The following is a 20,991-nucleotide window of genomic DNA, read 5'->3' on the forward strand; positions in this document are numbered from 1 at the left end:
AAATGTAAAATAGATAGCTCTTGGGAAGCAGCCACATAGCACAGGGAGATCAGCTCAGTGCTTTGTGACCACCTAGAGAGGTGGGATAGGGAGGGTGGGAGGGAGACGCAAGAGGGAGGGGATATGGGGATATATGTATATGTATAGTTGATTCACTTTGTTATAAAGCAAAAACTAACACACCACTGTAAAGCAATTATACTCCAATAAAGATGTTTAAATAAATAAATAAATAATGTTGCAATGAACATAGGGGTGTATATATCTTTTTGAATTCGTGTTTTTGTTTTCTTTGGAAAAACACCCAGAAGTGGAACTGCTGGATTGTATGATATGATAGTTCTATTTTTAATTTTTCAAGGAACCTCTATACTGTTTTCCATACTGGCTGCACTAATTTATATTCCACCAACAGTGCACAAGTGTTCTCTTTTCTCCACATTCTCACCAACACCTAATCACTTAAGTGATTATCTTTTCTTCTGCAATGTTTAACCTGTTGTTAATCCATCTAGTGAATTTTTCATTTCAGATGTCATATTTTTCATCTCTAGAAGTTCCATTTGTTGGGGTTTGGTTTGTTTGTTTTCTTTGTATCTTCAATTTCTCTCCTCACTGTCTTCATGTTTTCCTTTAAATACCTGAACATAATTATAGTAGCTGTTTTAACATCCTAGTCTGCTAATTTTATCATCCCTATCATTTCTGGACCTATTTCTATTGACCTTTTTTTTTTCCTGGTTACAGGTCACAGTTTCCTTCTTCTTGGCATGCCTAGTGGTTTTTTACTGGGTGCTGAATGCTATAATTTTAAGTTTCAAGTGACTAGATTTCACTGTCTTCTTTTAAAGTGTCAGACTTTGTTCTGGTAAGCAGATTATCATGTTCTAAAGTCATACAGTTTGTAGGCTTTTGTGAATTGTCTTATCACTCTACATAGCGCTTTTGAAATTCATCCATATTGTTGCATGTATCAGTAGTTTGGTTTTTCTTATTGCAGAATAGTATTCCACTGTATGGGTGTACCACAATCTGTTTATCCACTCACCAGTGGATGGATTTTTAGACTTTTTATTTCCAGTTTTGTGCTATTACAAATAAATATGCTATAAAAATTTAGGTATAGGCCTTTGTATGGACAAATGCTTTCAGTCCCTTGAGTAAATTTCTAAGTGAAATTGCTGAATCATCTGATAAACGTATGTTTAAGTCTATAAAACTGCCAAACTGTTTTCCAAAGTTGCTGTACTATTTTTTATTCCCACCAGGAAGATTTGAGAGCTCCGGCTGCTCCACATCTTTGCCAGCATTTGGTATTGTCAGTGTGTTCTTTGACTTCTTGTTATTGAACTGAAAGAGTTATTTATATATTCTGGACACAACTACTTTATTAGATATATAGTTTGCAAATATTCTTCCTCCCAGTGTGCACCTTGCTTTTCGTTTTCTTCATGTTGTCTTTCAAAGGGCAGAAGTTTTTTTATTTTGACAAAACCCATTTTATCAATTTTTTTCTTTTATGGTTCATGTTTTTTATGTCCTGTTTAAGAAATCTTTACTTAACCCAAGATTATAAAGATTTCCTCCTATGTTTCTATGTTTTCTTCCAGAAGTTTTGTAGCTTTAGCTCTTAAATTTTTGTGTCTATAATCCATTTCAGTTTGATATATTTGTAGATGTGAGGTGAGAGTCAAGTTGTTGTTGTCGTTATTCTTGTTACTCTTTTGTTTTTGTTTTCACATACAGACTTCCAATTCCTCCAGCCCCATTTATTTAAAAAGCACTCTTTCTCCATTGAATTTCCTTTGCAACTTTGTCAAAATTCAGTTGATCATTTGGGTCTATTTCCAGAGTTTCTATTCTGTTCCATTATTCAATAAGACTATTCTCCTGCCATTATCACACTTTCTTGATTATTATGACTTTATGTTAAGTCTGATATCAGGTAGTGTGAGTCATCAACTTTGTGCCTATCTTTCAAATGTATGTGCTAAAGTTTTATTTAAATTTTTTCATGTATATTCATAAATTGAACTACAGAAGCATTTTGTGCTATATTTTGCAGATTTTAGTATTAAAGTTATGTTTGTTTCATAATATTAATTGAGGAACTTTCCATACTTATCTAGGGTCTGAAATAATTTGATTAACATACAAATTAACTCTTCTTTGAAGCTCAAAGGAATTCAGTTATAAAACAATTAAGTAGGTTTTTTTTTCTTAAAGGGAAAGCTTAACAATCTTTTCCACTTCTATTATTTTTGGTTTTCTATCTCTTCTTGCACCAATTTTGCTCATTTATATTTTGCCAGAAAATTATTCATATTGTTACATGTCCAAGATCAGACAGCTAATTATAGCAGAGCCAGGGTTTGAACCTAAGATGTCAGGCTCCAGAGTCCCTGCATCAACCACTAGATATCAGGAAATACTGATACATAGTGACCTTTAAATTCAGGAAATAATTTGATAAAGTCTTTCATGATACCCTCGTGAACAAGATGAAGAAACCTGAGTTACAAAACCTGCTGACCAACATTACCCAAAGAGAGTCCATCATTAGCTCTCTTCTTTAAACCCATCAAGAAAGAAAATAATAAAGGGCTTAACATAGAGATCCAAAGACATGGATGAGAACATAAAATGTAATTCCTGAACTTGCAAATGATGCAAAAGTACATCTGATAGCTTAATGGAAAAACAGAACTCAAGGGACTTCCCTGGTGGTCCAGTGGTTAAGAATCTGCCTTCCACTGCAGGGGACGCAAGTTCAATCCCTGGTCGGGGAACTAAGATCCCACATGCCGCAGGGCAACTAAGCCTGCACGCTGCAACTTCTGAGCCCGTGCCACAACTAGAGAGAAGCCCATGTGCCACAACAAACATCCTGCATGCTGCAACTAAAACCCAACACAGACAAAAATAAAAATAAATAAATTAAATTAATATTAAAAAAAAATACTCAGAAAATCTTCCCCACTGCAACCTAGTCAATCAAACAAGTGTCAACTGAACAGATTATAGGCCCCACAAGAGCAAAGGCCAAATGTGTTTTATTCATCTATGTAAACAGAGCTCCCAGCAGAATTGTAGCTGCTTAGTAAATATTTTTTAACATTTATTGGAAGAAAAATATATACATTACTGATCTTCAACAACTGCACAAGTTTAGACTGAAGATGACATGATGAAACATTGAGACAAGTGGAAAATACAAGTTTTGGTTTGTCATGAGTTCAGTATAAATCAATAGTGTGATGGTGCAGATTTGGCATCAGAAAACTTAAGACTAGATCTTAAGGTAGGGTAAGTCACTTAAACTCACAGCAAAATAAAGCCAATAATAATCTAAAAGATTGTTTTGAGGGTGAGGTCATTCACACGAAATTTTTTTGCAAACTACAAATGTCCATTATTAAGTACGTATTATTGTTATTCGATTATAAATCCCAACATTAAGCTAAGAAGCACTTTGAGCTTATCTGTAATTTCTCAGTTTTGGGGGGGTTGAAGATTAAGAGAGGGTAGATATGAAGTCCCTAGCAAGATGTCTGAAGCATATTAAACATTTAATAAATCTTAGCATAAATGGATTATCCTTTCATATACAGGAGACTATATATATAAGTATATATTTAATCGTTTATACACATATATTTACATATATGGACGGATATATATCAAAATGTAAAGAGGTTTCCCTAGTTATCCCCCAGTCACTATTCTAGATACTGGAGAGACAATGAAGAATTAGATGAACAAAATACTGCCCTCAATTTTTTGTGATTTACTTCTTTCCATATTCTCTCCCATGTACAAGAATCACTTTTTAATTACAGAAGAAAAACCAAACTGTAAAGCCAATAAAAATATAAAGGTTGCCAGGGATAGGGGGAGAAGGAGGAGGGGGATGAGTTGCTGGAGCACAGAGGATTTTTAGGGCAGTGAATTATATTATCATTTGGCAAAACCTATAGAATGTACAACACAAAGAGTGAACCTTAATGTAAACTGTGGATTTTAGTTACTAATAATACATCAATATTGGTTCATCAATTTTTACAAATGTACCACATCAATGCAAGATGTTAACAATAAAGGAAACTGAGAAGGGGAGGATATGGGAACACCGTACTTTCTGCACAATTTTTCTGTAAACTTAAAACTGCCCCCAAAATAAAGTCTATTAGTTAAAAACAAAAAGTCTCTAAAAAAGAGAAGAAAAGAAATAGAAAAACTAATGAAAGCTCTGGTTTGCTTAGGTGAACACTTTCCAAATACTAAATTGCAATTGCATTACTATTCCTGGCAGCAAACAACTAATGGCCTTTTATCCTTTTATGGCAAGAAATCTTCAGCTGCATCTCCCTTTTGGCCCCAAGTCTACTGAACAATAACAATAAAATGCCTGGTCAGGTATAGAAAAACCTCCTTGTTACCAATTTTTTTTATTATATGTGCTTTTATATTTGCTGATTACACGCAATTAGTGGTTGCTTGGCAACGAAGTTTGGGGCTGTCTTCCAGGTAGAGGTGAGTTGTCTAAATAAAGCACCTCATTGTCTTCAGTGCTGGGTTTCCAAAGCTTCCCCAGCATAACCACGGTTATGGAATTCTTCTTAGATTGAGTGACATTCACATCTGGCTCAGCTCTTTTCATATTCATTCATTCAACACATATTTCACGAGTATCTACGGTGCGGGTCACCATGCTAGGTTCTGGAGGTAGAGTGGAGAATAAAGTGGACAATGTCCCTGTCCTCAAGGAGCTTGCATTCTAGTGGGGAGGAGGAAGGACAAACAGTTAAATATAATTTTTCAGGGAATTCCCTGGTGGTCCAGTGGTTAGGACTCGGCGCTCTCACTGTGAAGGGCCCAGGTTTGATCCCTGGTCAGGGAACTAAAATTCCACAAGCTGCACTGCGAGGGCCAAAAAAAAATTTTTTTTCAATTATAACAATTAGGCAAAGCTGAAGATGAGTGCTATGAAGAAAAGTGAAGTAGAATAAGGAGATTTAAAGAATTTGGAAGAAAGTTTCTCTTTGTTCATTTTATAAGTGGTTAGTGAAGGCCTCTCTGAGGGGGTGATGGTTGAAGACAGCTGAATGAAATGGAGTGGGGGGTGGGGGAAGAGCATGTCGTAGAGCATTCTCTTAGGGAGAATATCAGAATATCATAGAACTTGGCCTGATAGTAAAAGAAACTATCATACTGTTAATTTTCAGGATTGAGCTGCAGATTGATACTTTTCAGACACATTTGTCTGATGATTAATTTTATTTATTTATTTTGAACTAGGAATAAATTGACATGTTTTATTAATAGAGGAGCCCTGTCCTTTCAGGCATGATTGTTTATTGATAATAATGAGCCAGTAATTAAAATTTTAACTGGAAGTAAATTGGCCCTAAGAGAAAAATTAGCCAGCCACCACTCAATTTTCCCCTCTTCTACTAAGTTTTTTACGGAGAAATTAAGGCTTAAGTTACACTAGTCTGATCTTTTTTCCTCTTTGAAGATGAGAAACTTCCATTTTAAAGAGTGTAGGGGCTATTTTCTATTCAAAGCTAAACCTTGTTAACATTTTGGTGTTCCTTATTCTGAGGGGTTTTTTTTCCTGTACATAGTGTAGAACTTTTTTTCAACTTAAAATATTAGGATTATCATATACATTTTCCACATGTCTTTCTTACTTACTAATATATGGTACTCATGATTCCTTTTCATTAAATATTCTTCTAAAACATCATTTTTAATAATAGAAATATTTGAGGATCTATTGTCTCCCATTCTCACCTACATTGGCTTTTACCTTTTCATTTAACCCTTTGCTAATTTGGAGGATGAAAAGATATTTCCATTTTTACACTTTACTAGTGAAGTTGAACTTTTTCATGTTAATTAATCCTTTTTCTATTATTTTTTCTTCTATCTTTTCTACCAAAGTACTTCATTGATTTATAAAAGCTTTTTATGTATTAGGGTTATTAACATTTTTGTCATATGTTACAAATATATTTCCCAAAATATATATTTGCTCCAGATTTTTAATTTTGTTAATAAAATTTTTACCCACAAAAGTTTGATATACAACTTTTTGCATTTTTATCTACTGTTTGTTTCTCTACCATGATTCCTTAAAGAAAGGCCTGGGGAGATTGTGAGGAAAAAAAAAAACCCTAACTTGACTGAAGAGGCCTGAGGAAGGGAAGGGAAAAAAGTATTGTCAAGTGTTTCAAGAAGGAGTAGACAGACCTGATCTTAATTCCGTCTCAGTATAACTGGACAAGTGTAAATCTCTCAGAACCAGTTTCCTCTTTTACAGATTGAGGAGAATAATCCTTTTCCGGCAAAGTTGCTGTGAGGACTAGATTTTTAAAATTTAAAGTACCTCCCTTGAGAGATAGTGGGTACCCAATAAGTTGTAACTATTACTAAAAGGGAAGGTGTCCCAAACTGGTGCTTCTCAAATGTCAATGTCCCTATGAATCACAGGGCATCTTGTTGAATGCAGATTCTGATTCAGTACAGCTGAGGCAGAGCCTGAGGGTCTGCATTTGTAACAAGCTCCCAGATGATGCTGAGGCTGGTTGAAGGTTCTAGAGTCTTCCAACAATGGGAATCCCTGATGGGGAATATTTAAGAACCAATTTAACAACTGATGTCTATTTTCACAAGAATTGTGACTCTTAGAATTACACAGAATTTGCAAGATAGAAGAGAAAGCTATCCCTTAGAGGATGAAACTGGAATCTAAACTTATCCCAACCAGGGCAATGTTTCACCAGATGAAATTTAATTACAGTCTCTGTTGCTGTCCAGGGAAGCCAAACCTCAGATGGATAGAAAAGTGTGCATAAAGAATTAAGTAAAAGATCTAGTGGTCAAATTCTCTCAATGACCTCCTTCTCAAAGGCCCACCCAAAACATCCATCAAAAGGAAATAACAACAACAACAAAAAAAAAAATTGAGGCCTTTAGAGGAAATAAATTGCAGTACTCTGCATGCATCTTTCCATGATGCAGTGTTTTCCAGCCTCAGCCAATCAGGAACATCACCTGGGGCATTTGCTCCCACTCTTAGCACCTCAGAGAGTTCATGGGAAGGGGGGAAGAACCCCAAGCATCTATATTTCTAGACAGAAATGGTTTGGGAACCCCTGCCTTACTGCATCCATCTCCTTTCTTTGCAGTTTAGAATTTATACCAAAGAGGAGTTAACTGAACATAGTGAACAAAGGTTCTGCTGTGAAAAGAACTGGACGACACTCAGTCACCGCATAACCTTGAGCAATTTACCCATCCTCCTTGGGTCTGAGTTTTTTCTCATCTGTAAAACAAAAATAGTGAAGTCCTCTACATAAGGTCATTATAGAGACCAGATAAAGTAATGGATGTGACAGCCACTTGTAAACTGAACGCAAGTGTGATTTCCATAAATGCATGCATTGTGTCAAATCTTCACTGAACCAAGCCATTAAGATTGTTCCTTGAAATCTAAAAAAAAAAAACAAAAAACTGGTTCTGACGAACCTAGGGGCAGGACAGGAATAAAGACACACGTAGAGAATGGACTTGAGGACACGGGAAGGGGGAAGGGTAAGCTGGGACGAAGTGAGAGAGTGGCATGGACATATACACACTACCAAATGTAAAACAGATAGCTAGTGGGAAGCAGCCGCATAGCACAGGGAGATCAGCTCGGTGCTTTGTGACCACCTAGAGGGGTGGGATAGGGAGGGTGGCAGGGAGACGCAAGAGGGAGGAGATATGGGGATATATGTATATGTATAGCTGATTCACTTTGACTTTTTTGGGGGGGGGTTATTTATTTATTTATCTATTTATTTATGGCTGTGTTGGGTCTTCGTTTCTGTGTGAGGGCTTTCTCTAATTGCGGCAAGTGGGGACCACTCTTCATCGCGGTGCACTGGCCTCTCATTATCGCGGCCTCTCTTGTTGAGGAGCACAGGCTCCAGATGCGCAGGCTCAGTAATTGTGGCTCACGGGCCTAGTTGCTCGGCAGCATGTGGGATCTTCCCAGACCAGGGCTCGAACCCGTGTCCCCTGCATTGGCAGGCAGATTCTCAACCACTGCGCCACCAGGGAAGCCCTGATTCACTTTGTTATAAAGCAGAAACTAACACACCACTGTAAAGCAATTATACTCCAATAAAGATGTTTAAAAAAAAATTGTTCCTTGAGGATTTTAGTGTGGGATTTTATACCCTTAGCAAGGAGGAGTCCGTAAACAAAATGTCAAGCTGAAATAAAACCTGGCTAAAAACCCAACTTTGCCTTTCCTTGTTTGAGCCACTCAGGGAAAGATGGCAACCTTCCAGTACTGTTATCTCAACTGTAAAACGTGAGGATGATTAACTCTTTGCTCCCCTCTCAAAGATGTGGAATGCTTTGTAAATGATGAAATCTGGAGGTGTCTTATAAACTCTAAAACTCCATACACATTGTCTGATGCCTGCCTGTGCAGGAGCTGGAAAGGGCAAAGCATCAGTTGTCAGATCCAGTAATACCCCTGCCCTACCCCACCTAATCCCTGCCCCGCGGGGCAAGAAGATCTGCAGACAGGAGGGCCTGCATCTGAGCCACGATTTTCCATCAGCGGTTCAAGGAACACCAAGAGTATTCAGAGTTCCTGGGGCAGAGGTCAGTCCCCTGGGGTGGAGTTGAGGGGCTGCTGCTCAGCAAAGGAACAGGTTGACCCACTGCCCACGTGCCTGGCCTCTTTGCAGGTTCCCAAGAGTTCAGTGACGACGGAAGGGGCCACACGTTCTCCTCAGCGCTGCTGGCTGAAACCGTCATTACGCCTCAGATTTCAAGAGTGGAACCGTAGAATCTGTGCCTGGGAAGAAGAACGGGGTCGGACACCTGTAGAGCCGAGCACAGACTTATTACGGAACTCGGAGTGGGAAAAAGCCTGACGAGGTAAAACTGCTCACAGTGATTAAAGGTGGGGAAGTGAGGACAGCTGTCTGGGAAGATAAAGAACGCCACTCAGAGATGGAAGTCGGGATGCAGGGGCAAGAGATGGCGAGCAGAGACCGTGAGCAGACAGGAAGACCAGGCGAGCACCAGCGCTAGTAAGTGGAGCGTGGACAGATCAGCTGCTTCCAGCCATGACCACGTCCAGAGAGGAATTCTAGAGAACCAAGGAGCTGGGCTCAGCAGTGAGGTTTGGAAGAGGTAAGCTATGGAGACTCATAGCCCCAAAGAGCAGCCTCCAGACGCTCATATTTTTCAGATTTTTTTCAAAGCTCTCTTTTTCCTAACAAATCTTACTCAGTTAGAAACCAGCAAGAAATGCGGTATCACACTTATTTACAAACCTAAAGGGAACAATTCCTACATACTCTCCCTTTCATGACATATTACATTAAACAGGATGAGCCTTAAAAAAAGAAAAAAAAAAAAAACTACTGGGTACATCTTAGGAGGATGAAGATCTGTTTGTCAAGAAAACTATCGCTTTAAATTAATCGTTCTCAAACTTTAGCTAACATCAGAATCATCTGGAGGGCTTGTTAAAACACCGAGTGCTAGGCCACACCCCCCAGTTTCTGATTCATTAGGTCTGGGATGAGGCCTGAGAATTTACATCCCTAACAAGTTCATAGGTGATGCCGAGGCTGCAGGTCCAAAGACCATACTTTGAGAGCTACGGTCCCAGTTAACTGGGGATCTTTGACAGGGAGAGAAATAAAAACGCAAAGCATCTCTATCGGCAAATGCATTCCCTCATCATTATTTGCCTTCCAATCTTTAAGTTGAAGTTCAGAAATGTCACCCCTCCCAAGCACATCACTTGGCTAACTAGTCAGTTTCTCACTTTGTGGAAATAGTCATAGAAACTGTAAGGGTCATCTGAAAATGGAGTCATAGTGGTTCACTGAACTAGAACCATAGCATGAGGTGGAGGTCACTTGAATGCTCTTAGGGGCTGGTGACATTAAGATCTATCCCCTGTGGGGACAGGCCTGTCAAGGGCAGGGAACACAGGACCCCCTCGCTTGGACGATACTTCCCAGTATGTTACCAAAATCTTGCTCTCTGAACCCCATGTTAGAGAATTCATCATTCAGGAAAACAATCCCTCTCAGTACTATATAGAACCTCCTTTCTGAGGAGACAGACTCTAAGATTTGGGACATTCCAGATCCTTGCTCCCAATCGAAAAATAACACAAGCCACGTATATAACTTTAAATTTTAAAAGTAAAACTAAGCAGATGAAGGTAATTTTCATAATATATTTAATACACAAATATCACCTCAACATGTAGGCCCTGTTAAAAAAAAAGATATATTTTTACATTCTTTTCTTATACTATCTTGGAAGTCCAGTGTGTATATTATAGCACATCTCAATTTGGATTAGCCGCATCTCAAAAGCTCAATAGTCACATATGGCTAGTGGCTACCTTGTTGGACAGAGCAATTCCAGATGATATTTTCTTGATAAATTGGATTTGCCTTTGATCTTAGTAGCACCAACTACTTTTTATAATTATTTTCCCTTGTGCCATCAAGCTCCAACAGGCTCCCAAGACTCTCCCCCCTCTGGCTGCCCCTGAGAGTGGCTCTCTGTCCGGAGAATAATTGGTGCCATGTCCATTCCCCCCCCCCCTCCACAGAGATGGCAATTTTAGCTGGACATGTGGCTACCCAGAATAAACACTGCATTTTCCCTTGCAGCTAGATGAAGCCATGAAACTACTTTTTAGTGAATGAAATGTAAACATAAATTCATGCAGCACCTTCCAAGAACCTTCTTGAAGAAAGAGCTGGCATCACCCTTTTCCCATCTCAACCTCCTTCTTCCTAGTGGCTGGAATGAAAACCAGATGTCTGGAATTACTGCCACCACCTCATACCATGAGGTGACCTTGGAAATGGAGGGTACACAATAGTCTAGGAGCCCATTTCCTGGGGATTTCGTAGAGCAGAGCCTATGTTCTGACTTTAAAGTGAGAGAGAGATGAACTTCTACCATGTTTAAGCCAATGTTGTTTATCCAATTTTTACAGCTGAACTTAACTCGTCATACCTAACTCACGTGCCCACCCATTCATCCCTGGCTTGTAAACATGTCCCAGGTGGAGATCCCTGGGAAAGAGGAACTAACAGATGCAGTGTGCATTTTTAGCACAAAATAAAACTAATAAACCGAGTGCTTACTTTAACAGGCCTTATGTTTTTATTCCTTTTAATGCTTACAACAATCCCCATGTATAAATAAGGAAATCTAAAAGATGTTAAGTGACTTGTCCAGGATCACACTGCTAGGAAATGGTGAAGCCAGGATCTGAATCCAGGTCTGGATGGCTTCATAAACCATGTTCTTTGCTAGATGTATCCTCATTGGTAGAGTCTGGTCCACACAACAGGAGAGGGAATGGGACATAAGTCCAGTTTTTCAAAATCAGCAGAAGTACTAAATTTAAACTTGAATTCATACCCTTATCCCAGAAAGATTCAATCAGTAAAAATGTGAGTCAGCTGTTCTTAGCACTTTGTAAAGCACTTCAGGTGAATGAGGAACATCCATTTAAGCCGATTTCCCCAAAAATTCAACTCCCTTTGGGGTTCTCACACCTGTCCAGCTATTCTTTTCGTCATCACTTTAGCACTCTAAGGATTTAAAAATGGATCTACCCAGAGTAAAACATCTGATTTATTGCATTTCTAATAAGTTTATATTAAATAAACATTTTTAAGAATAGTGGGTTTGGGAATGCCTTTGGGTGGCAGGGAGTGGGAGGAGACTTTCAGAAAAACAACCTTGAGCCAGAAGTCAGAAGAATTTTCTTTTTATCAACCTCAACTCTTTTTCAGACGATGGAGAACGCAAAAGGCAAGGAGTGAAACCCCACAGAGAAGTTGGGGGGAAGAATACGTGCCTCTCAAATTCAAACCTGTTGTCAGCAAAAGCGGGAGAGAAACACCTGGCTTCAAGCAAGCCAGTGCCTCAGCTTCACCAAGAATCTCCTCCCTCCTCGAAGGGGACCAAATGAGAATCATCTGTGAAGAATGACAAGTCTGCTGTCCACAATAGAATGCTACATGCAGCGAGAGCCTAAAACCTCCGAAGAAGATACCTCGTCCTCCATTACCCTCTAAACTGCCACCAGTCAGCCTGCTTCCCCGAGACCTGGTGTGGGCCTGGCATCAGTGACAGCTGAGCAGAGGTCGGACACGTTATAAGCGACTCTCCGAATGCGCTTCCCCAAATCAAAAGAATATTCCTATCACAGCAAAGGAGGCCAAGATCCAGACACTCATAAAGAAAATCAAAGGTGGACTAAGGGGAAACGTATCTAGAAAGGTCTAAGAAAAAGATGTGCTCTGAGGGGACTGATCCTCTGGCCTGAGGAGGGGAGCCTGCACTAGAAGAATCTCCCGCTCTCACTGAGGGAGCTAATACTGTGGTAGTAACAACTTCAGCCCCAAGGCTATGCTGGCCTCCTGGACCAGAACTGCAGCCAAGGCCAGGATGATGGAGGTAACAGAATCGCCACAAGAGACTTAGGGTGTCCGGTGGGGTGTGGTCCATGAGAGAAGTCTCCCTGCAGACACAGATGAAGGGGTACACTTGTAATTTCATGCTGGATAAGCCTGGGTTCCTGAGAAACCAGGGAGAGTGAGCGCCTCCTTCTTGCCCCCTGCCTGCAGTTTTCCAGTATGTTGTGCCCCATGTGTTCAGAGGGATGATGTGTTAATGAAAAGCCTCAAGTGAAACTAGGATACCAGGAAAAAGGGCACATCGGTGATTGTAGTCATGGTGGAAAGGTTGCTCTACACCCTCCACCTTTCCTGCTTCCAGGGCTCTGGACTGGTGGGTTGCAGATGATACACAAACATGTCTGCTTTGGGTTGGGATACAGAGACACTTACGTATAAAAAGGGAAAAACATTTCATTAGTTACCATTCATTCCAGTTAAGAAGATGAAAACGTCGTTCGTATTACCAAATGTTTGCCCTTCTGAAATGGTAGAAACGGCCTCAACAGCCTCTAATGGGAGTGTCTTCAGCTGAGCATTGTGAAGATGTCTAGTGAGGAATCAGCGATAATTTGCTTCCAGGCTGGATTTCCCTCTTCGGATACAGACCACCTTAGGAGCTGCTCTCTTCTAATTGTAAGTGTGATGACTTTGAACAGTTGAGCATTTTAAGCCAAAGCTGTTATTCCCTTCTTCCCTCCTGAAAACACATAATTCTTAACTTGGAAAATGTTGTTTTGTATTTTTCTATGTAACCTGAGACTTCTGTGGTTCAGCTCTGGGCTAAAAATGCAGGGCACTTTGCAATAGTATTTCCACTTGTAACTGTTTTGTATATTTCAGCTGCTTAAAAAAAAGTTTAAGGCTGCTTCCCAATCATAACTAAACAATATGTTGTATTTAAAATGTGTGTATAAAATAATTCATCAGCTATTGTATTTAGGGGACTATATTCATTGCATGCAAATTGTTAGTTAACTTTCTGAACTCCAAGTAGGTTAAAGTCAGAAAGCATGATTTTCTTCTGCATGATTCACTTTCAATTTTTTTCTTTACTACCTAAATTTATAAGAAGCATATTTCTGGGAGTTCGGCCCGAAGGCAGCTGGGCGGCATTCTGGCTCCTGCAATAGACTTATTTCTCCATAAGACGCACTCCCTCTACAGCAGTCTCTGAGGATAGGAGAATATTGCTGTGTCAGCGCTCACCACAATGTTTAAAACAAATGTTTACAATAAATGGTAGCACAGGGATGCTTGTAGCTAATGTCTGAAATTATACATATCTCTGGAAGTTTATCAATCCTACTAAAAAGCAGCAAACCTAAAGAGGCACTGATAGAGCAAACAGCTAGCGGAAATAATAGATTTCTTTTTTCCTAACATTTATGGAATATTTACTCTGTGCCGGGCCAGGGTTCATCACATGAGAGCTTCACAAAAGCCCTATGATAATATTGTTTTTAATTTACAGATAATATTTTTATTTTTTTTTAATTAATTTATTTTATCTATTCATTTTTGGCTGCGTTGGGTCTTCGTTGCTGCGCGTGGGCTCTCTAGAGTTGCGGTGAGCGGGTGCGCGGGCTTCTCATCGCGGTGGCTCCTCTTGTTGTGGAGCACGGGCTCTAGGCGCGCGGGCTTCAGTAGTTGTGGCTCACGGGCCCAGTTGCTCCGCAGCATGTGGGATCTTCCTGGACCAGGGCTTGAACACGTGTGCCCTGTGCTGGCAGGCGTATTCTTAGCCACTGCGCCACCAGGGGAGTCCGATAATATTATTTTTAATTTACATATTTTAAATTTAATATTATTTTTAATTTAATCTCTGTAAATTAAAAATAATATTGGGTTTAGAAGGTATTAATTACCCATGGTCTCACTGCTAGGAGTTGGAAGGTGCCAGCCAACTTCCAGGCCTCTTTTATATGAGAGAGGAATAAATAAATACCTCTAGGACAGTTTAAGGAATAAATATCTGTATAAGGTGCTTTCTGTTATATGCAGCTGAAATTAATTATAGCTGTTACATTTACCCAATTACAAGGGATTTCTGATACCACTTGTGGTTCTTCAAGCCCGAATTCAAACACCCTAGCAGACATTCTAAACAGCTGTAATCATAATGTACTCTTCCCAGTGTGCATTAAAACAAAAAAATCAATAACTATCTGACAATACAAAAGCTATATCACAGGGAAAAAAATCCCAGTGTTCCAAGGACTTTTATAGGTATAATGACTGTATTTTTCCCTGACCCCAAAATTGACCCCTACGAAATGATAAACATGAATGTGCTTAGAGATTTTCAATAGGACCGTAGGGAAAAGTTATTTCATTCATTTATTCATTTAAAAGCCATTTATTAAGTTCAGGGAAGCTATACAGATAAAAAGGTGGGCCCTACCCTCTAGGAGGCCCCGGGTCTACCAAGTTAAGCGTACAAGGAAACAGCCCAGGCGGGCCAGTGTGGGAGTGCTGTAGCCCAGCGGAGCCCAGGGCACACGATCCAGTGTTGAGTGAGGGTGGGAGGCTTCCTGGGGGAGGTGATGCCCAAGTGAGTCCTAAAAGCTGAGAGGTATCCGTGGGTAGATCTGGGTAGGGGTTGGCAGAGGGTGCAGGGAGAGACGCCAGGGCACGCTGGGAGAACTTGAAGCAGCACACTGTGGCGGAAACACGGGGAGGAGACAAGACCACTGCAGCATATGGGAGCCACATCACGAAGGCCTGGCACCACGATGTCTGGATCACCTGGAAAGCTCCGCGAAGTGTGGAAGCGTTTTAGTTGGGGAATACCATGTGAATGGTTGTAGTTTAGAAAGATCTCTAAAATGCTGTTCCCTGGGTGAGCTCTCTGACACTTCCTGCTCTAACACTATGCTTCAAATAACTGGTGTGATTTTTTTTTTTTAAATCACAATAACTTGTCTGAATCTAGACTGATAGGAACCTGCCAGTAACACTTGCCCTCATTTGGGAAGCTAACTTGGCTCACTGAACATGCGGGCCTGATTCTGTCCTCTTGGGACGTGCCTGGTGCACATTCCTAAGTTGGGAAAAGAGATGCAGGCGAATCCTTTGGGGGTGCCGATTCAAGCAGGAGCAAGGACTGGAGCTGAGAAGAGGTGAAGTCTCAGGATTGGGGATTAGGGCTCAGTGATAGCATGTTATCAGCTAGATGGCTGCAGGGACCGAGAACCCAGCAAGTGCTACACTCACCGCATCAGATTCCTCTGAGGGAACTCTCTTCATATTTGAACATTATCTGCAGAGTTCAGGGGGTTTCCAGGGCATGGAACCAGGCTTGGACCCCCAGTGGCTCCTGGGCTAATAAACCCTAACCTGGGTGAGGGAAGGTGAGGGCACCTTCCCTCACCACTTCCACATGCATTGGCCAAAGGTGGTGGGTCCCTCCTCAGCAATCCCATGCCTCCTTTTACTGAGTAAAGAGCAGGAAGCCAGGTGCCAGGCAGGGACTGAACCTGCTTTGTTCACAACTGTATCCTCAGCACCTAGTATAGCACTCACTCAGCACATGGTAGGGTCTCAAGAAATATGTGTGAAATAAACAAATGTCAGTTAATTGTGCTTTTGCATATATAATAATAGCAAACATATTGTTAACCATGTGTTCTAAGCATTTTACAAGTATTTTATCTTTGAAACATTATAAGGGATATACTATTATCCCCTTTTTACAGATGAGAAAAATTAGGCACGGGGAGGTTAAGTGACTTGGCTAAGATCACACAGCTATAAGTATAGACTCTGTAGCAATAAAAAGAAAACAGTATTTGTTAAATGAATTAGTATTTCTGGTTCCTTTGAGACCCCATTCATTTTTTCAATTTGGGGTACTCGTAGGTTTGGGTTGTTGATAAGGTAGCATTATTAACAGAAAAACTTGCTCTTCTTCTGGATATGAATTGCAATTCAAGCACTGGAAGAAGGGAAAAAGACTCAAGTGGGAGAAAACCTTAAAATCCTCCACCACAATCCCATAACTCTTAAAATAAGACCCAAATGCCCAGCCCTGACCTCTCTGATCAGGCCCCAAATCTGGTTTCCCTGGTCACTAAGGTCTCTGTCACATGGGCCAGCTTTCTGCTCTTCAAACAAGCCAAGTGTGTGCCCTCCTCACGGACTATGCATCTGCTATTCCCACTGCCGCCCATACTCTCCCCCAGGTTTTCTCCTGGCTGGGTAGCTTCTGGCGTCCAGGTCACTCCCTGTTGAGGCCTTTCTGGAGCTCCCAGTCTAAAGAACTACCGCCGGCCCCCAGCACCCCCTCCATCTGTCCAGTCATTCTCTCTCTATCCCATGAACCTTTATTTTCCCATGAGGTTTGTTTTCTTCATAACACTTATCACTCGCAGAAATAATCATTTATGTTTGCTTGTGTCCTACTGTCATCTTCCCACGTGAGACCGTAAAATCCATGAGATAGATCAGGGACATTGTCCACACAGAAGAGTGCAATTCATACTTATTGAATGACAAGTGATTCCACAAATTACAAATCTTTGCCAAGCACTGACCAATACAAATCATATGAGAAGAGGAAACTCAGATTTCTGCACACCCATATCTATGCACCTGAATCATGTAGGATGAAATACCCAGGCCCTGAGGTTTCCACATCAAAGGCTCACTGACAATACCCAGTTGTCCCTAAAGACTCGTGAAGGCCCCCCCTTGCAAATATAAGAGGTCAAATTGGGAACTTTGAGCATGAGGCAGATGACTGTAAAATCAAACCAAGAGGTTTAGTAGCACCAAGGATGCTGGAAATCTGTGGGGCTGCTTCCAAGGTTCCTGGGGAGAAAAAGAGTTGGTACCACCTCTAGGTATCAGCAGGGAGAGTTGTTGTTCCAGTTTTATATACTGAGAGTAGCATAAGATTTCACATGAAAGAAAAAAATTCCTTTGATTTAAAAAAAGCATAGTTTAGAACCCACTTTTTTTTAAGTATAGTTGGTTTATAGTATTATATTAGTTTCAAGTACACAACAGAGTGATTCAATATTTTTATAGATTATACTCCATTTAAAGTTATTACAAAATAATGGCTATATTTCCCTGTGCTGTTCAGTAAATCCTTGTTGCTTATTATTGTGTACATAGTGTTTGTATCTCTTAATCCAGGGGTCCCCAAACCCTGGGCCACAGACCAGCAGCAGTCCGTGGCCTGTTAGGAACCGGGCCGCACAGCAGGAGGTGAGGGGCGGGTGAGTGAGCAAAGCGCCATCTGTATTTACAGCCGCTCCCCATCGCTCGCATTACCGCATGAGCTCCGCCTCCTGTCAGATCAGCAGCTGCATTAGATTCTCATAGGAGCACGAGCCCTACTGTGAACTGTGCATGCAAAGGATCTAGGTTGCATGCTCCTTATGAGAATCTAATGCCTGATGATCTGAGGTGGAGCTAGCCCTGGGCAGTGGCTGCAAATACAGATTATCATTAGCAGAGAGGTTTGACTGCACAGAGACCATAATAAATCAACTGTTTGCAGACATATCAAAACCCTATCTGTGAGTGGCAAATGACAATTAAGCCGCATCTTACAGAGCAGACTGGACATAAGCAACACACTTCAGGTGTCACTGTCTCCCATTACCTCCAGATGGGACCATCTAGTTGCAGGAAAACAAGCTCAGGGCTCCCACTGATTCTGCATTATGGAGAGTTCTATAATTATTTCATTCTATATTACAGTGTAATAATAATAGAAATAAAGTGCACAATAAATGTAATGCGCTCAAATCATCCGCAACCATTCCCCCTCACCCCATCCGTGGAAAAATTGTCTTCCACGAAACCGGTCCCTGGTGCCAAAAAGAATGAGGACCACTGTCTTAACCCCATACCCCTATCTTGCCCCTCCCCACTTCCCTCTCCCCACTGGTAACCACTAGTTCTCTGTATCTGTGAATCTGTTTCTATTTCTTTTGGAAACTATTTCTTTAGAGAATTTCTCTTCACTGGGGACAGAGTGAAAGTGCTAGAGGAAAAAATTATTATTTTTTTTTTACTGAAGTCTTTCTCAATATTCAGAATAAATAGTTTAAATGTTGTACTTCAGAGGTAGGAATTTAAAAATTTCAAGGCCAAGCACCCCGCCTGCAGGCCCAGGGAGTTGAATACCTTCACCCCTCCGTCCATCCTTCGCTCCTCCCCAGGTGGTGGGTAATGCTCATTGCCCGCTCCAGGCAAAGCACATTAGAAATACGGGGCCTGCAAACGTGCTACTGATGTGGGTAATTTTTCCTGCGGGAAGAGAAACCTGGAAAATAATTGCCCTAGAAATAATTCAGTCAATGGGCATCCCTCGCCCAAACCCCACCAGGTGCCCACTCCTCCTAGGCGCAGGGTGATGGCATGCTGGCTGGCAGCTAATGGTGCAAGCCAGCATCCCAGAAGGCTTTGGTAAAGAGTCTGCTCACAGCCATCAGAATGATTTGGAATGTTTAGCTGCAAATAAACTCCTTCCTCTCATTTGCACTTCATGCCTTCAGGCTCCCAAGGTGCCGCTTCCCCTGCTGCTGCGGGGACAGTGGCAGGGGTTTTGTAGCCACTCTTCCCGGCAGCACAGGCGTGGGAGCGCTGAGCAGCCGCCCCTCACCTCTGCGTAGTGACTGCCGTCTCACTGCTGCTAGGCAAGAGATCATCGGTGCTGCTGAGACATGGCCAAGGTTCAGAAGGATGCAGAGCAGGCATCTAAACACAGGGCTTTGGTGCCAGCATTTGAGCCCTGACAGTGGTGGCTTAGGGGCCAAGGTCACCACACAGCTCAGTGTGACCTCAGAGGTCAGGGCACCCTGCCTGTGCCCAGGCCCCCACTCACTCAGCTGCCATGCTACGTGGATGCCACTCTTCCCACATACCAGCCTCCTGCTAGGGTAGCAACAAGAAGGTGTTAGGTGACATTAAATCCTATATGGCACGCAGGTAGTGACTGCACATCACCCGCTAGTTGGTTCGTGACAGTCGCAGCTATAATTAGGGAAGGGGATCAGCACAGCCTTCCGTGGGTACTGCCAGTACTGGCACCGGGGCTCTTCGCGTTGTGCCAGCCAGCTTATTAGTAGTGTAGAACTTGTTCCGTGCCAACTGGGAAAACGATCACTTTAACTTGAGCCAGGGAGAGAACAGCATCTGCCGTTTGAAGAGCCACACCCTTGTGGTCCGACGAACAATTGGTTAATTGAATCCGAAGACCTATGCGTCTGCGTCTTTTTTTGGAAGTTGTTCCACCGCCCCACCCTCTGTCACTATATTGTCATTGCGGAAGCCCAGCGACAGCCCTAGTCCTGAGACTGGATGTGTGCCACTGGGGACGGGGAGGGAAGGTTTTCAGTGGGGTACCACTCTCAGAAGTAGGGGCAGGCATCCCATTTCACAAGGGGCATCAAGAGACCAGCTAGCACAGGCCTCTGTTCACAAAGGTCCTCAAACTTAGAATTTTGAAATGACCTGCAAAAGAAATTATATATACAGTCAGTGAGATCCCCTGACAAGAGTGAAAGAAAATAATATTCAAGATGAAACTTTAAATTAGCATCCTCTTACTAGATGACACTGCATGGAGTGCAATAAGGTAATGATAATAATAATAATAATGACTGACATGTAAACAAAGCATACTGTTCTAAGAGTCTAGGTACTTGTATAAGACTTACATGTAATCCTCACAAAAACCCGAAAACGAGTTAATACTATGTCCCTTTTATAGACTAGAAACTGAGGTATAGAAAGACCAAATAACATGCCCAAGGTCACACATCTGATGAGATAACACGGCTAATAAGTGCCAGGATTTGAACTCAGGCTATCTGAGCTCCAGGGTCCCTATGCTTCACTACTATACTATGATGTAATTGTTTTTAAAAATAAATCCTTGGTAATAGCACAATCACATTGCCATTCTGTGGGTTAAAAGCACCCACCTCTTAGCATGGAAACACTTGGCATTTCACCGTTTTTTAATATCCCAAGAGTCTCTAAAAATGGAAGCACCCCAGACTCTCTAAAAGGCCTCAGGTCAGGCCAGCAACAGCCTGTCTTCTTCATGAGAATTGCTCCTACTTGAGAGAGAAGTGACACAAGTTCTGGACGAGGATGTTGAAGGCCCCATGAGTGGGCCTTTCTCTAGGCTACAGAACCGCATTTATGTGGTCATGTCAGTTCTTCAACTCAATGCTCTCAAATTAGGGATCAAGAGAGCTTCTCTGTACCTAATAACTGGTGACGCCGAGGCCCCTGAGAGCTCCAATTCCGTTCCAGCCTCCCCGATGGAGTGACAGCATCAGGGAGCCGTGCCAGGCACCCAGCCAAGGTGCTGGGACGCATTGCCCAATGTGAGCTCTAACTGACCTACAAAATGAAAAGGTGGCAGTTGAATTGGGAAATCTCTCAGCAACAGAGTCCCGAGTCTGCTGGAGGGGACCACTGTGTACAATTATTATTTGATGAATGGACA

The 20,991-nt window shown here is 41.6% G+C and overlaps 1 pseudogene across 1 annotated transcript; it reads left to right on the forward strand.

Moving 5' to 3' along the window:
• Window positions 1-10,502: 10,502 nt before the first annotated feature.
• LOC309604670 (developmental pluripotency-associated protein 4 pseudogene) lies at window positions 10,503-17,926 on the forward strand (annotated as a pseudogene). The gene has a single exon. The product of its transcript is annotated as a developmental pluripotency-associated protein 4 pseudogene (transcript).
• The last annotated feature ends 3,065 nt before the right edge of the window (window positions 17,927-20,991 follow it).

Source organism: Balaenoptera borealis (genome assembly GCF_965194805.1).
Source record: "Balaenoptera borealis genome assembly, chromosome: 10".
NCBI lineage: Eukaryota > Metazoa > Chordata > Mammalia > Artiodactyla > Balaenopteridae > Balaenoptera > Balaenoptera borealis.